Below are 16,533 nucleotides of genomic sequence, written 5' to 3'. Positions count from 1 at the left end.
TCCAGATGGAGGTCAGAACTGATTCCACCATAGAGATGCTCAGGGTTATAAGGGAAGCTTGTCAGAAAGTGAGAAAAAAAAGAATCACCTTGTAGTATGAAAATGTGGATATAACTGACTTACTTGTGGCAAAAATTGCTTTGTTAAACTCACATTGCTCACTGATTGCAAAGGCATCTCAGTGAAAAAAAAAAAAAAAGCAACAACAAACAAACACACAAAAAACTTTGGATGTATTTCTGTAGATTAAAAAGAAATATATGTACTAACACATTTGTTGTGAATTTGTGAAATGGGTATTATTATTCATTGTTGTTTATTTTGTGTGTATTTTCTTATATGACTTATTATGGATGATTTTCTGTTTTCTTATTTTATAAATTGGAGAACTTTTTATTTTATGTAATTTCTTATAAATTTATGAAACTCAGTGTCTCTGAAAGCATACTTCTTGATCATCATGTTGAAAAGACTGGATGTAAAAAGATATACATGCTTTTTTTTCCTTCATAGAAGCAATCAATCAAATGATGATGGTGGGGTGGTATAACCATGACATGGAAAACAGGGGCCAAACATCCCATTAAATGATGGTGGTACAATCATGACATGGAAAACAGGGGCCAAACATCTCATTAAATGATAGTGGTATAATCATGACATGGAAAACAGGGGCCAAACATCCCATTAAGTGATAGTGGCATCATCATGACATGGAAAACAGGGGCCAAACATCCCATTAAGTGATAGTGGCATCATCATGACATGGAAAACAGGGGCTAAACATCCCATTAAATGATAGTGGTATCATCATGACATGGAAAACAGGGGCTAAACACCAAATGATGGTGGTATAATCATGACATGGAAAACAGGGGCTAAACATCAAATGATGGTGGTATAATCATGACATGGAAAACAGGGGCTAAACACCAAATGATGGTGGTATAATCATGACATGGAAAACAGGGGCTAAACACCAAATGATAGTGGTATGATTATGACATGGAAAACAGGGGCTGAACACCAAATGATGATGGTATAATTGTGATATGGAAAACATGGGCTGAACAACAAATGATGGTGGTATAATCATGACATGGAAAACATGGGCTAAACACCAAATGATGGTGGTATAATCATGACATGGAAAACAGGGGCTAAACATCCCATCAAATGATGGTGGTATAATCATGACATGGAAAAACAGGGGCTAAACATACCATTAAATGATAGTGGTATAATCATGACATGGAAAACAGGGGCCAAACAACAAATGATAGTGGTATAATTATGACATGGAAAGCAGGGGCTGAACTCCAAATGATGATGGTATAATTGTGATGTGGAAAACGGGCTGAACACCAAATGATGATGGTATAATTGTGATATGGAAAACAGGGGCCAAACACCCCATCCATTGATGGTGGTATAATTATGACATGGAAAACGGGCCAATCATGATGCAGAAAACGGGCTGCACACCCCATCAAATGATAATGATATGATCATGACATGAAAACAGAGGCCAAACACCCCCATTAGAAGATGAGGATGTAATCATGACATGGAAAACAGGGGCCTGTATGGAGTGCTTTGTTGACAAGGCTTAAGTGTTTTTCTTTATTGGTAAGGTCAGTAAGTCTGCTAATGTTATCAGTGTGTGGTTTACTTCATGTGCATTGTCTTTTCTTGGCAGCCATGCTCTGATTTCATCTTTCATGTTTAGGGCCCTTTCTTGGGAAGTCAACTCTGTGATTCATTGATTTGAGTAACACACGTCAGTCTGATTGTTGTAAGTATTTCAAGCCTGAAATCACAATGATGAAATGATTATGGTATGGTGATGATTGGGGTTTAGATACGTAAAACAACAACAACAACAACTCGAACAAAAAACAAAAAAAAGTATCGTTTGGTAAAAATCTGAATGACAGAATGGTTCTGTAAATGTGTCTGTTGTGCACATGGTTTGACATGCATGTTGATACCTCTTTCCTGCATGTCTCCATTGATATTTCTGTGAACCACGGACTGTGTCATTCTGAGTTGTTTTGTTGTTCTGACGACTTTTGGCACTTGATTCATACCCCATGTTTTCTTGATGATTGGGTTCAAACCTTTCACTATCAGCAAAATGTCCACACTCAACACACTCTTGGGCATGCTGGAGTTGCTCACTGAAATTTCCTTTTTGACGTGTGATAACAGAATCTTCTGCCAGTGACAAAGAAAATTGGGTGTATGGATGGAGACTTCTGACCATGACCGTTTTGTGTTCTTTTCTCCTTGTTGTTTTTGGGTGGGGGTTCGGGGGGGTGTTAAGGGTGGAGTGTTTGGGGGTGGGGTTAATATGATGGAGGATGTTGTACATGAGTTTAATGCACATGTAAAATGATTCTACACCTGTGGGTTATTTGTGTGTGAGTTGGGGGTGGTGGGGGAAGGGGGGGGGGGGTAGCGAGGGGGCAGGTGGGGGGGGGGGGTGGTTGTTGTTTTTTCCTTGTGCTCACAGTTGTTATGAAACGTGGAAAGTTTCATCTGGTGTTACCCAGCAATGCTGAAAAGAATTGTGATAAGACTTTATCTAATCATCGCCTTCCCCTTTTCACCCCCCCTTTCAGTGTACACATGTGTGCCAACTTGTACAGTGCTTGCCCCATTCTTGACGTCTGTCTGTGACAGTCTTGTTCTTTTTTGAACTCATCTGGTTATCTTGTAAGATTTCTGGTGGTGTCAAAACCTTCAGAACGTGCAAGCCCCTCTCTTTTGGGGCATGGATTTACTCATATTGAGTACGCCCACCTTTTTTTAATTTTATTTCTTTATTTTTTTTTTTTTTAAGAGAGCCCAGAAATAAACTTGTGAAGATAAAACAGGCACGGTTTAACTGTGATTGCTGACTGTACTGATAAAGAGGAGACACCCTTAGTTCAAGGCTTAGTATGATATACTGCACTCTTGGTATTTTTCAGTTTGTTTTCTAAACAAATACTATGTTTGAAATGCTCTGACATGCGGAATTCCTATCCCATCAAAAGGAAAAATTCTTTCTTTAAAAAAAAAAAAAAAGGGAGAGAGGGGGTAGGCAGAGTATGTATACATTTTGATCAGTTGAAAAAGAAAAGGCAGATGAAATTTATTTTCCTATATTTGTATCTGATTTAAAGTTGTTGTTTTTTAACTTCCAATTAATAATTTACTGTTTGGTTCTTTCTCCTCATTTAAAGAAAAAGAGAAAAGAAAAAAAAAGTATGGTCTGCATGTTTGTTAGTTTGTGTGTGTACAGGCGCATATGCATGTGTGTTAAAAGATTCTTTTTTTATTCTAATCTCTGCTCTTTTGGGATGTGAGGGTGCTCGCAGTGTAAATAGTTTTCCCGCCTTTGTACTGGAGATTTCCTCTTTTCAATTGCTGTCTTTGTTTCTGCCTTTTTACTTCCTTCATTATTTGCTGGGGTGAGTGGGGGCGTGGGGGGTGTTGTTTGTTTTTCTGCCCTCCCAGGGTATTCCCCTTTTCTTTTATCTGCCAAGCCTTGACACTTTAAAAAAAAAAAATCATCTCTTTTCCACTGTCTATATAATATACTGTCTGTGCTGTTTTGCTCTGGCAGTTAGGTAGTAATAGTATTGTAAACACTGAGATGAGCACTAGTTGTCCATTCTTCAATGTTCTGCCTATATTATGGCCTGGTTTGTTGTTTTTTGTGTGGCTTCAAAGTATTTCTTTTTATCTTTCTGTTTTTTCCTTCTTTTTTTTTTCGGTGGTAATCTAGGGAAGATGAATTAAGTGGAAGGGCTGACGTCCTCAGCACAGCATAGTCTTATTTGTCCAAAGGAGATTAATGATAAGATAATATGCTGTAAACTGTGTTGTTTTGCAGGTTGTTTTTCTTTTTTCTTTTTTTTCTTTTTTTTGTCATTGTTGCTTTTGCAGATGTGACAGAATTGTTTGTTTAACATGACTGAATTTTTTCAGTAGTTGGGCTGATAGAGTGATATGGCCCTGTGCAGTCGGCTGGACTTTAAGCAATGTTGTAGAAATTCTAGTCTTTGCAGTAATCAACAACAACATGACTGGACATGGTACTACCAGAGCTCAACACCCCAAGCCGAGTAGTACACAGTAATACACATGGTGCCCAAGTGGGTGTGGCAGGGACTGGGACAGATTTTCTATCATTTGATTGCATTTAGGGGTAAGAGGGAGGAGAGGGGGAAGGGGGGGGGGGGGTGCATGGGGGGTGGGAGGGGTCTGGGGAGTGGGGGGAGGGGGGGGGGACTGACATGCCTTTATCAGTCTGATGGGGTTTTTCTATGTAATGCAGAGGGTTTTTGTTGTTGTTTTTGCTATTGTTTTTTGGGGGTTTTTTTTTGTTTTGTTTTTTGTTGTTTTTTATTTGGCTGGGTTATATGTTCAGTGACAAGCACATGCACTGTTGGTCAATGTACAGGTCAATGCATGTATGGCAATCTTCACTTGGGTGATGTTTTTATTTATTTTTATTTATTGAATGTATTGGATTTTTTAGGTCTGGGTTCTTGCAGCCGTGCAGTGGCACTAGCTCGAGCCATGAGTATTCTTGCACAGCCTATGGTGACGCCATTGCACACACATAGCTGAGCATTGTAAGAGTACTCCAGCATGGCTCTGAGCACTGGAAAAGTACAGTTTCATTTTATATCCTCTCACAGACCATTGCACTGAAACTGGAGCTTTTTCAGTAAATGGGGAAACTGTGACATGGTTTTTAATGGTCCATTTACTTGTATAAGGAATTTCACAAAACGTCATTTCAAACTGAACAAGTAGAAATGAAATTCTTGAAACTAATGTTTTCATGATCATTTACTCATTAAAGAATAAAGTATTTTATTATTTCTTTGAATGGTGTTCTTTTGTCTTGCCATTAATTGTTGTCACCTTAGAACAGGTTGATAACATATGTTCAGAACAGTTCTTACTCATCTTCGCCATGATACAGTGCATTGCTCATCTCCTGAAGCATAAAAAATCCATGAGTCGTTCTTAGATGTTTTTGTGTAAAAAGAAATCCTTGAGAGTGCACACAGATTTTTCTAATATCATTTGAAGTGGACTGACGGCTGGGAGGATGCGGGTTTGAATCCCAGCGCTGGTGGGTTTTTCGGCCTGTGGCCGGCTCCTACCCAGAGTTGAGTGAGCTATGGTCTTAAATGGGGAGACTGGGACCACGGAAGTGTCTTTGAGTGTGTTGTTCTAATTACCTGACCAACACTGCAAGTGTCTGTAACTCTCGGGCCTGGTTGATGCCAGGATATCATTATGACAGGAAGCCTAGAGTACAGCCTTGTCATGTAGTCCCAAACCAAAATGGACCTCCATAGCAACATCGTTATCGCCATCCTTCTCCTTCGTCATCACCAGTATAAACAAAACAGCCCCAAAGTCTGTGGCCTTTCATGCCCTGCTCTCATGGTGACCTCAGTTTCGATACTCTTCCACTTCTGTGCTTGGGGTGAGTCCTGTCAATGTCTTCAGTGTCGGCAGATTCTGGGGGGCTGTTGTTGGAGGGACGTGGTGGCAGTCTCCACTCTGGGAGGAACGCTCACTCAATCTGGCTCCGTGACTAAGCCATTATTGTCGTCAGTAGGGGGTTTAGTAGGTGGTGTCCTTAGTACGAAAAATCAGAACACCACCAGTGACTCATCAGCAGTGCAGGGTCTCTTCTGCTGTGTGGCCTCCTGGTGACCTAACATCAATTGTTCCCTGTGGACTGCCGATGCTTGGAGTGTGACAAACCCAGGGGTGGCTGTGTGTGTGGGACTCGGAATGAGTGGCGTGGGAGCAATGCCACTGAAACAGTGCAGATGACAGGGCAGCAACAAAAAAAAAAAAAAAAATTTTGAAGTGAGACAATGTCAAAACTTAACAGTGATCCCGTCACCATAACACCAGTTGCTGTGACAAAATAGTTAGCCTCACAGACTTATGTCTGGGGGGACATGTGTTCGATTCCCAGTGGAAGTGGGTTTTTTTTCCCAGCAGGTTCCTACCCAGAATTGAGCGTTCTATGGGCTCCAATGAAAAGACTGGCCTCAGTTAATAGTTTTTCAGTTTACAGGTAGAATTTTTTCAAGGTGATGAGTTACATATCTGTTGCATGTCTTGTCTGTGCAGAGTGATCTTGTTCCCGTTTTAGCTTGATTGATTGACTTGTTTGCAATGTATGCACTTTTCTTCAGTTGCCAATAAATGTTATATTTAAGCTGCAATGTTTTATAAGCACACATAGAAAGTAATGCAACATTGGTCTTCACATACATACAGCCAAATGATTGTTTTATTACCTTTGAATGCATCTGTACCTTTGCTGAAGTTGTATTTATTCCCTGTTTGGCTTGTGTAAATTTTTTCAATATTTACTGGTTAAAAAAAAATCATTGTCACATTTTATCAGCGTTTATATAGAAGCTAGTCTGAACGTTATTGCTTTCTTACATTCAGACAAATGTGTTTACTGTGTGCTTCCTAGCTTTGAGTTTTAGATTATGTTGATATGCATGCATACATTTATATATGTTAATTTGTTGCAACAAGTCAAGTGAAGACTCATAACATTTGTACAATTTTACTGTTTATGTTTTTTCTTTGATATTGATTTTTCTTTTCAGTGTTAAAGTTGTTGCAGTAAGGCGAATGAAGAATCATAACGTTTGGATGATTTTATCTGGGTTTTTTATTTATTTATTATTTTTTTAAATAATTTTTCTTTACAGTGTTTTTTCTTTTCTTTACATTTTGCGTACTGGTTCAGCCATACTTGCTTTCAATCTCTTGTATCTCTGAGTTTGATTTTGAGAACTGTACAACATTTCCTTGAGTCAAGTATCTCCAGAGAGTTTCTGCATTGCAGTTTGCATAGTCTTTTTGCCAGAAGATAGGTTTCGGCATCATGAAAAGTCTGACCGCATCTAAGGACCGCTTTATTGGCATCTCACTAAGGACCAGTTTATCTGCATTTTGGGGCCAGTTTATTATGGTTGCACATGGACAGGGACAGGTTATGTTTGCTTTTGTTTTATATGTGAGCATGCATTTTCTCTTGCTAGTCCTCACGCATTTTGTTCCTACTCGGAATATGTTGTCAGAGTTTTATTGCTACCCTGTCTGCTGTGTCCTGTCAGTTCGTTTCACTCTGGCACACCCTTTATTCATGCTTGAGAGAGTGAGTGTGTGTGTGTGTGTGTGTGTGTGGCTTTGCGAAGAAAAGGGTTGGGAATTTATTAACACTAGACTCCTATCTTCTAACATGCCTTTGAACAGATCAACAAACTATCAGGGCCAGGATTTGTATATGTGTGCGTGTGTGATGATCAGTTTGAATAGCATACAAAACCATTTTAAACGTATTTATATCTTTTTATTCTATTTTACTATCTCTAGGTCGATGACAGTGCCATCTGTTTTTATGAAAGTGTGGGAAGGCGTGGGCACAGATGATGACATATGTGAAAAGAAGCATTTGACGCTTTCAGAGCAAACAAAAATGGGACACCCAGACAAGGATAACTTGTAGCTCTTGTAATCAGAAGATGTATTCAAATTGTGATACACAATGTCTGTTCCTTATGTGATGGTTTTGATGGTTCCAGTGTTGAACTGTTAATGAAGTACGGTACGGTTTGTTTCCCTCATGTTCAGATTATATTTTCTGCATGCTTGGTGGTGAAAATGCATTTTAAAGTCACGATGTGGGATGATAATAAATAAAATACAACAATCAGTTGAGTACTTTTTAGGGTTTTTTTTTTTGTTTTTGTTTTTCTTTAATGTGGTCTGAGACATGCATTGTTGATGTGATCATTTTACTCTGTCATAGTTTTTTTTAAATGTGGTTTTGGTTTTATGTGGTTTGAATGAGAAGTCAGTGAATTGGTTCACAATGTGGGATGATAATAAATAAAATAAAACAATCAGTTGAGTACTTTTTAGGGGTTTTTTTGTTTGTTTTTGTTTAATGTGGTCTGAAACATGCATTGTTGATGTGATCATTTTACACTGTCATAGTTTTTTTTAATGTGGTTTTGGTTTTATGTGGTTTGAATGAGAAGTCAGTGAATTGGTTCTTTTGACGTTTTAATCAACCTTAAAACAGTTTTGTGCTCGTGGTTTTAAGAACTGACAGGTGATCAGCCCTTTTGCGATTGCTTGGGGTATAAACAACAGGATTTGAATTCTTTTGTTTCTTTTTGTCTTTTTGGGGGGGGATTTGGGGGTGGGAGGAGGGACAGTGGGGGAAGAAATGGAGGTGGAGAAGATAGGGGCTTAATGGGACAGTGAAGCAGGGTGTCAGAAGTTTGATTCCAAATCTAATGATTTTGACCCCCCCGCCCCCCCTTGTAATCTGTTCATCACGCCCATCCCCTCTTCTAACAGATTTCACCCTAAAAATGTGGGTATGGGCGTTTATTGGGTACTTTACCCTTCATGGGAGTCATCTCCCATTGTTTCACCATAAAGTACTGGCTAGGTGTTAACTCCTTAACACCTAGCCAGGTCTACAGAGCAGTTCTCCCCACACTACTGTACGCCTGCGAAACTTGGACAGTGTACCAACGACATGCCAAGAAGCTGAACCACTTCCACACAACATGCCTCAGGAAGCTACTGAACATCAAGTGGCAAGACAGGACCCCAGACACAGAGGTGCTTGCAAAAGCCACCCTTCCCAGCATCTTCACCATCCTGATGCAGTCCCAGCTTCGCTGGGCTGGACACGTGGTGCGCATACCAGACCATCGGCTGCCCAGAAGGCTCTTCTATGGCAAGCTGCAACAAGGGAAGAGATCACACGAGGTCAGAAGCGCTTCAGAGATACTCTGAAAGTCTCACTGAAAGCGTTTGATATCAACCCTGACTCCTGGGAGGAATCTGCAGTAGACCGTGACAAATGGCGCGCTGCTGTGCACAAAGGCGCCAAGTTGTGCGAGGCCAACAGGACTGCTGCAGCTGTTCAGAAGAGGCAGGCCAGAAAGTCACGGGCAAACAAGCTCCCTGACAATGGTATGCCTGTCTTTGTCTGCCCCAACTGTCAGCGAATATTTCGTGCGCAGATTGGACTATTCAGCCATCTGCGCATTCACAGATAGATTCATGAGCATCCTCCCCCCCACCCCACCCCCACCCTCCCCCCATCCCCCAGCTGGATGACAATGATGGTCATCGTCGATCTCGATGGACACACCACCACCACCACTGGCTAGGTGTTAACTCCTTGCGTGAAAAGTCTCTTAGACAGTTAAAGTCACTGTAACAGGAGGAGAATCCCATGCTGAGAATTTAATTAAACTGTGTGTGATTTATTTCACAGCATACTGTAGAGTTGGATAACTGAATGCTCAGGGACAAACCTACCATTCTCTGCAAACAGTTTTAAAACAAAACGCAAGCTTGTGAAACAAGACGCTGGGTCATGGAGTGACGTCGTGATCACACTTGCGTTTTCCAGTGACACATTGACATTTCATGCAGACGCTGTATTCTGAATCTCAAGATCTATGGTTTGTAAACCAATGCGATCACAAAATATAGCAAACTTGATTATCATTATTTCATGTTTTTTTGTTTTTTTTCAAACTAAGGGGTATTTTACCCCAAGCACAATATTTATTTCATACTGGGGGGTTGGTGTTTGTTTACTAGATACATGACTTGTACAAAGAATTTTACAGTATCCAAATGTACAAAATAATGTGCTATCTATAGACAGATATCTCTCTCTCTCAACACACACACACACACACGTGTATACACACACACACACACACATATACATGTAAACAACTTATCCCTTGAGGAACGTGATCGTTCCGAAAATTTGGAATATTTGACAGATTGATGTGTTTTTCGTTTTTCTCTTTATATATATATATATATATATATATATATATATTCCTTTATTGGAGAAATGAATTGTAACATCCACATATGGTGCGTCATGTATGCACAGGTGTCATCGGAAAAAACAGGAGAGAACCAAGACAGTAAAAGCAATTACTTCTCATTGTAAGTCTCTCTTGCTGTGTTACACACAAACATGGAACAATATCTTTCACATGCAGGTACGGACTTCAGGCACCAGGTTTCAAGTTGCCGATTTATTTTCCATTATGTACACACAATCATTCCACACCTTCCGACACAGCGCTGTGTATAGACTTCGAATGAATCAACAGTTCTAAACATTATTCCCAATGAAACATTTAGCTTTTACAATCTTGTTTTCACATCTCCTAAGTACCATTCTCATAAACCATATTCTGCTCATTGATTTATTGAAATCAGTTTAAAAAACGCACACCTTTCTGACTCCTAGAATCACCCAATATTTACAACAATACTGTTTTCTACACAACAAATGAAAGAATAAGACAAGCATGTACATGGTCTGAATGCATAAAAAATCAGGACTCTTTATAGAAAATAAAAAGTTTCACCTTATGCATGTGAGCACACCCAAGTTTGGGCACACAAATACACACACACGAACACAAATGCGAGCGCACACACACAGAGACACACACACACACACAGGTCAGTATGCATTTTCTACAAATGGAATTCAAGAAAATGTAATGAAATGTGCAACTACAAATGTAATCAAACTGAAGTTGACAGTGTACTAAACACACTTAACAGTGTACTAAACACACTGAACATCCCCACGCCCTCCCCCACACCCCCCCCAAAAAAAACCAATAAAAACAACCAACCAGCCTTCAAACATCCACCCACTCAAAACATCACCATTCCAGAAGCAGATGAGTTCATCTTGTGTACAGCTTATCTACGTGTGACAGCTGCATCGGGTTTGAAAATCCTGTGGAGGACGACCCAACACAAACCAATCAAGAAAGCTTAAGATCTAAATAGTACATGTCAGGCATGCCTACCGGTACCCCAGAATCTGTCAGTACTGCAGCCTCTGAAAATGAGGCACAAACCAAAATTATCAGCAACACCATGTAACAGTTCCTCACTTGGCTGTCCTTCAGTTGTACTGGTGTTTGTTGTTGATTTTTTTGTGGGGGAAAAACAGAGGTATCTCCAGACATGCTTTCTTTGCTCCCTTGCATCATCATTATCTGTGTTTTATGGAATGAATATGTTAGTGACAATCACCACGACCACATTGGCTCACTGAAAATTCACACTTATAAGAGTGCAAAAACAGAAGCTGTCTTCTTTCTGAACTGGAAGCATGAAGGTGACAAATGGGTTGTGACTGCTTGATGTCAACGTAAAACAGCAAGAGGCAGTCTAAAAGAATCTTCGTAAATGTAAACTTTTTAGGGATAAAAAAGAGAAGCGATGTATCAGAACCACAGGCTCTTCTTCTTCAAGCAAATGAAATGAGTGAGTGACAGACAGAAAGATACTGACAGATAACTGTTCAGGAAAGGAAAGGGATGAGACGAAGTCACAAGAGAGGACACAGGAAACAGAAGGGTGAGTAGAAAGGGAGAGCGAGTGAGTGGAGCTGGGGGAGTAAGAATGTGAGTGCGAGTGAAGGAAAGAAGAGTTCCTGAATTTGATGGGTGAAGAATGGTGTGGGATGGGAGGGCAGGAGTCGGGGAAGGGGGTGGAAGAAACTGTTTACCTTACGTCACTCGGCTGTCCTTGGTGGAGTGATGGCCTAGACGTAACGCGTCTGCCTAGGAAGCGAGAAAATTTGAGCGCGCTGGTTCGAATCACGGCTCGGCCACCGATATTTTCTCCCCCTCCACAAGACCTTGTGTGGTGGTCTGGACGCTAGTCATTCGGATGAGACGATAAACCGAGGTCCCGTATGCAGCATGCACTTAGCGCACGTAAAAGAACCCATGGCAACAAGAGGGTTGTTCCTGGCAAAATTCTATAGAAAAAAAAAATCCACTTCAATAGGGAAAACAAATGAAACTGCACGCAGGAAAAAATACAACAAAAAAATGGGTGGCGCTGTATTATAGCGACGCGCTCTCCCTGGGAGAGTAGCCCGAATTTCACGCAGAGAAATCTGCTGTGATAAAAGAAATACAAATACAAATACCTTTAAAAAAAATTTTTTTAAAACAGATGCAGGAAATTCCATGTCTGGGAATACTTTTTCTTGTAGCGATGAGAGTGTAGCACAGCTTTAGATGACACTCGTGCTGATTTTGCTTTGTTCGCACCCATCCCCTTTGTTGCTAGCTTGAAGCCTTTTCAGTGTAGTTCCCACACACAGTTCTCTTCATCGCCATTCGGTGTACTGATTTATTTTATAGCATTTCTAGATCTCCCGTTCTCAAAGGCTGCTAGTGCATGCATTCCTAACCTGCCAATGTCTCAAATGAAGTAACGTTTTTGTTGGTTTTCTGGAACAAGTACGGAAAAAATCAAGATGGTTGGCATGTCTTATAAATATATGGAAATAATTTTTGTTTTTACTCAACCAGTTCCACGTACAATTCATATGTACAAACTCTTAAAAATGAATACAACACTGATATTTCCAGGCACACAGCAAATCGTAAACTGTAACAATAGATAAACAAACAAAAAGCGCTTTTAAAATTGGGGGGAGTAGGGCTGGGAGAAGACAATCATGAAAGCCTGCCACCCATCTTCCTGTGGCCCCCTGCCCTTCGCCACCCCCTTACCCCCTACATACCTCCCTAAAAAAAAATAAAAATAAAATAAAATTTAAAAAAACCCCTGCAAATTTCATGCTAAAAATGATGAAAATACATATTTTTTAGAATGTACATATATTTTTCAGCATCAGTCAAATTGTCAGCTGTGTTGATCTATGGTATGATCAGAAAAAAAAAAACCTTGTCAAACAAACATTCAACAAACACGCTTATAATTTACATACATACCCCCTTGGGCCCCTCCCCACCTCAAAGAAAAAAACAACCCTAAAATACAAAGAGAAAGTATTGCAAGAAAAAATAATAATCACAACTGCCAACATACAGAATATGGAATACATTATTATCCACAGTAACTGAAATGCATACATTGTGTGCATTACATTAACTATGTATGAAAATCACAGTAATTCGATTATGGATACATAGAAGGCATGAAATGTTTTAACTTGTGCATACATGCACAGCTTTATCATTAATCTAAAGTAACAACCAAAAATAAACCACATCAAGAATAATTAATTACCACAAATTTCCAGAATAATGTTAACTTGAAGACTTTCCCTGTTGCAGTAAAAGTCAGTCTTTGGCTTCAGCAACATATTCATCCAGATCCAGAATTACTTACACTTCATTTTGAGAAATATTTTGTCTAAGCATCATGCTACCGACATTTTTATTTTATTTTTTTAAATATATAATTACCACTTGCATATATAAGTCATGATTATTTGAAAAAAAATTAGAAGTGCGTGTGAGAATCCTATCGCTTGTATTAATCCCATTAAGTATGATGCATATTTTCTGCAACTCTTTCAATATTTTTTGTTACTTTCTTCAATCAGCATTTTATTAGTCTGAACTGAACAAGTTCTTGGTTCATATACAGTAATCCTAACGCACTCGTGTCGTCTACCCCAGTACCAGATTTGTTTGACAAACCACTTCACAATGTGTTTTCTACCCAAGGACACAATACTTGCTTTTGACCACATTCTTCTCTGCGATACAGGTATTTACATCAACTTGGTGATCAAGAACAAAACGAATGAGCTACCCACGGTGCAAGTAAAAACAACTGTGACTATCAAATCCCTGGAACCCACACAGCAACAATTTCTTCCACTATTCACAGTGCTGCAGCTGCTGTCAACGCAAAATTACAGCAGATGATATTTTCTTCTTCTTCTGCATTCCAGCTGCCATGCTGTACAGTCAGGTTTGTTGCCGTAATAAACTCTGCCGTCCTTCACAAGGACCCTGCCCGATGTTCTGCTTGCAACATTATTTTAATCAATGATTACATCAGAGTAAAAAATCTATTCTCAAAGTAAACAACACCTTCAATAAAGATTTAACCTTTTCATGACGGTGTGTTCAATCCTTAAATAAAAAAGAAAAAAAAAGAAAAAATCCAAAAATGATTTCTCACAATCAGTGGCATATATACTGACAGAAAATTTACAAAATAAATACATGAACTCTTTCTTCCTAGTAGAGGGGGGGAATGGGAAAAACCAGCGTCTGTATATGAATCTCGAACCCGTGCCTACTTGCTTCTTAGTCGGGGCGCGTTACCACTTGACCTCCACTCTACGCACTTCCGTGTGACCGAGGCAACGACAAACTTTTACACTATTCTGCTTCTGAACATTTACATGATTCTGAACATTTTTACACCATAGTGTTTCTGAACATTTTTACACCATTCTGTTTCTGAACGTTTACACCATTCTGTTTCTGAACACTTACACCGTTCTGTTTCAAAATGCTGACTCCATTCTGTTTCTGAACATTTTTTGCCATTCTGTTTCTGGACGCTTACACCATTCTGTTTCTGAACACTTACACATTTCTGTTTCTGAACGCTCACACCATTCTGTTACTGAGCATTTGCACTATTCTATTTCTGAACGCTTACACCATTCTGTTTCTGAACGCTTACACATTTCTGTTTCTGAACGCTTACACCATTCTGTTTCTGAACGCTTAAACCATGTACACCATTCTGTTTCTGAACACTTACACCATTCTGTTTCTAAACACTTACAGTTACACCATTCCGTTTCTGAACATTTACACATTTCTGTTTCTAAACATTTACACCGGTCTGTTTCTGAACACTAATAACATTCTGTTTCTCAACACTTAAACCATTCTGTTTCTGAACATTTTTACACAAGTCTGGTTTTTTTTTTTGCAATTTGCAACATCTTTGCCTGACCCTGCCCCACCCCACCCCCACATCGTCTCCAGAAAGAGAACAACAGCAAAAAAAAAAAAAAAAAAAAAGCGTGAGGGGTGGAGAGAAGAGAGTTGAAACAGTGAAGGGAGATAAACCGCACTACACACACCCACCTTCATTAGGATGGTAAGATAAATAAAGGGACAAGTCCATTATTGATATGTGTGTGAGGGATGGGAACAACTCCCCCAAAGCGTCCAAGTATACACTCTCTCTCTCTCTCTCTCTCTCTCTCACGGACACAAACTACTACAACAACACACACACACACACACGCACACACACACATAGAGGAAACATTTTATTCATGTGCACATGCAGACTGGTTCAGGAAACTGGTTCAGGAAACATTCTATCCATTCTTTCATGCACACTGGTTCTGAAAAACTGGTTCAGGAAACATTCCGTCCATTTCTTTACAAAGACTGGTTCAGAAAAATTCCATCCATATCTTCACGCAGACTGGTTCAGGAAAACACTCCATCCATTTCTTCACACAGACTGGTTCAGGAGACTGTTTCGGGAAACATTCCATCCATTTCTTTACACAGACTGGTTCAGGAAACATTCCACCCATTACTTCACACACAGTGGTTCAGGAAACATTCCATCCATTTCTTTACACAGACTGGTTCAGGAAACATTCCACCCATTACTTCACACACACACACTGGTTCAGGAAACATTCCATCCATTTCTTCATGCAGACTGGTTCAGGAAACTGTTTCGGGAAACATTCCATCCATTTCTTTACACAGACTGGTTCAGGAAACATTCCACCCATTACTTCACACACAGTGGTTCAGGAAACATTCCATCCATTTCTTTACACAGACTGGTTCAGGAAACATTCCACCCATTACTTCACACACACACACTGGTTCAGGAAACATTCCATCCATTTCTTCATGCAGACTGGTTCAGGAAACTGTTTCAGGAAACATTCCATCATTTCTTTACACAGACTGGTTCAGGAAACATTCCACCCATTACTTCACACACAGTGGTTCAGGAAACATTCCATCCATTTCTTCACACAGACTGGTTCAGGAAACATTCCACCCATTACTTCACACACACTGGTTCAGGAAACATTCCATCTATTTCTTCATGCAGACTGGTTCAGGAAACTGTTTCAGGAAACATTCTATCCATTTCTTTACACAGACTGGTTCAGGAAATATTCCACCCATTACTTCACACACAGTGGTTCAGGAAACATTCCATCCATTTCTTTACACAGACTGGTTCAGGAAACATTCCACCCATTACTTCACACACACTGGTTCAGGAAACATTCCATCCATTTCTTCATGCAAACTGGTTCAGGAAACTGCTTCAGAAAACATTCCATCCATTTCTTTACACAGACTGGTTCAGGAAAACATTCCATCCATTTCTTCACACAGACTTGTTCAGGAAACTGGTTCAGGAAATGTTCCACCCACACACACTAGTTCAGGAAACATTCCATTCATTTCCTCACGCACACAGGTTCAGGAAACTGCTTCAGGAAACATTCCAGCCGTTTCTTCACGCACATTGGTTCAGGGAACATTCCACCCATTTCTTCACCCAGACAGGCACAGGAAACCGGTTCAGGAAACAACATTCCAACCTTAAAGGACTGGT

The 16,533-nt window shown here is 39.9% G+C and overlaps 1 protein-coding gene across 1 annotated transcript in view; it reads right to left on the bottom strand.

Annotated features, from left to right (window-relative positions):
- Positions 1-10,124: 10,124 nt before the first annotated feature.
- Positions 10,125-16,533, bottom strand: part of LOC143284710 (uncharacterized) — a 40,687-nt gene continuing 34,278 nt past the window's right edge. Inside the window, exon 14 of the mRNA XM_076591645.1 lies at positions 10,125-16,533. This exon is cut by the window's right edge and continues 1,117 nt beyond it. The gene's annotated coding sequence lies outside the window, so the exon portion shown is untranslated.

Source organism: Babylonia areolata, chromosome 8 (genome assembly GCF_041734735.1).
Source record: "Babylonia areolata isolate BAREFJ2019XMU chromosome 8, ASM4173473v1, whole genome shotgun sequence".
Classification (NCBI taxonomy): domain Eukaryota; kingdom Metazoa; phylum Mollusca; class Gastropoda; order Neogastropoda; family Buccinidae; genus Babylonia; species Babylonia areolata.
The sequence above is the reverse complement of the archived record's forward strand: the minus strand, read 5'-3'. Positions and strand labels throughout refer to the sequence as shown.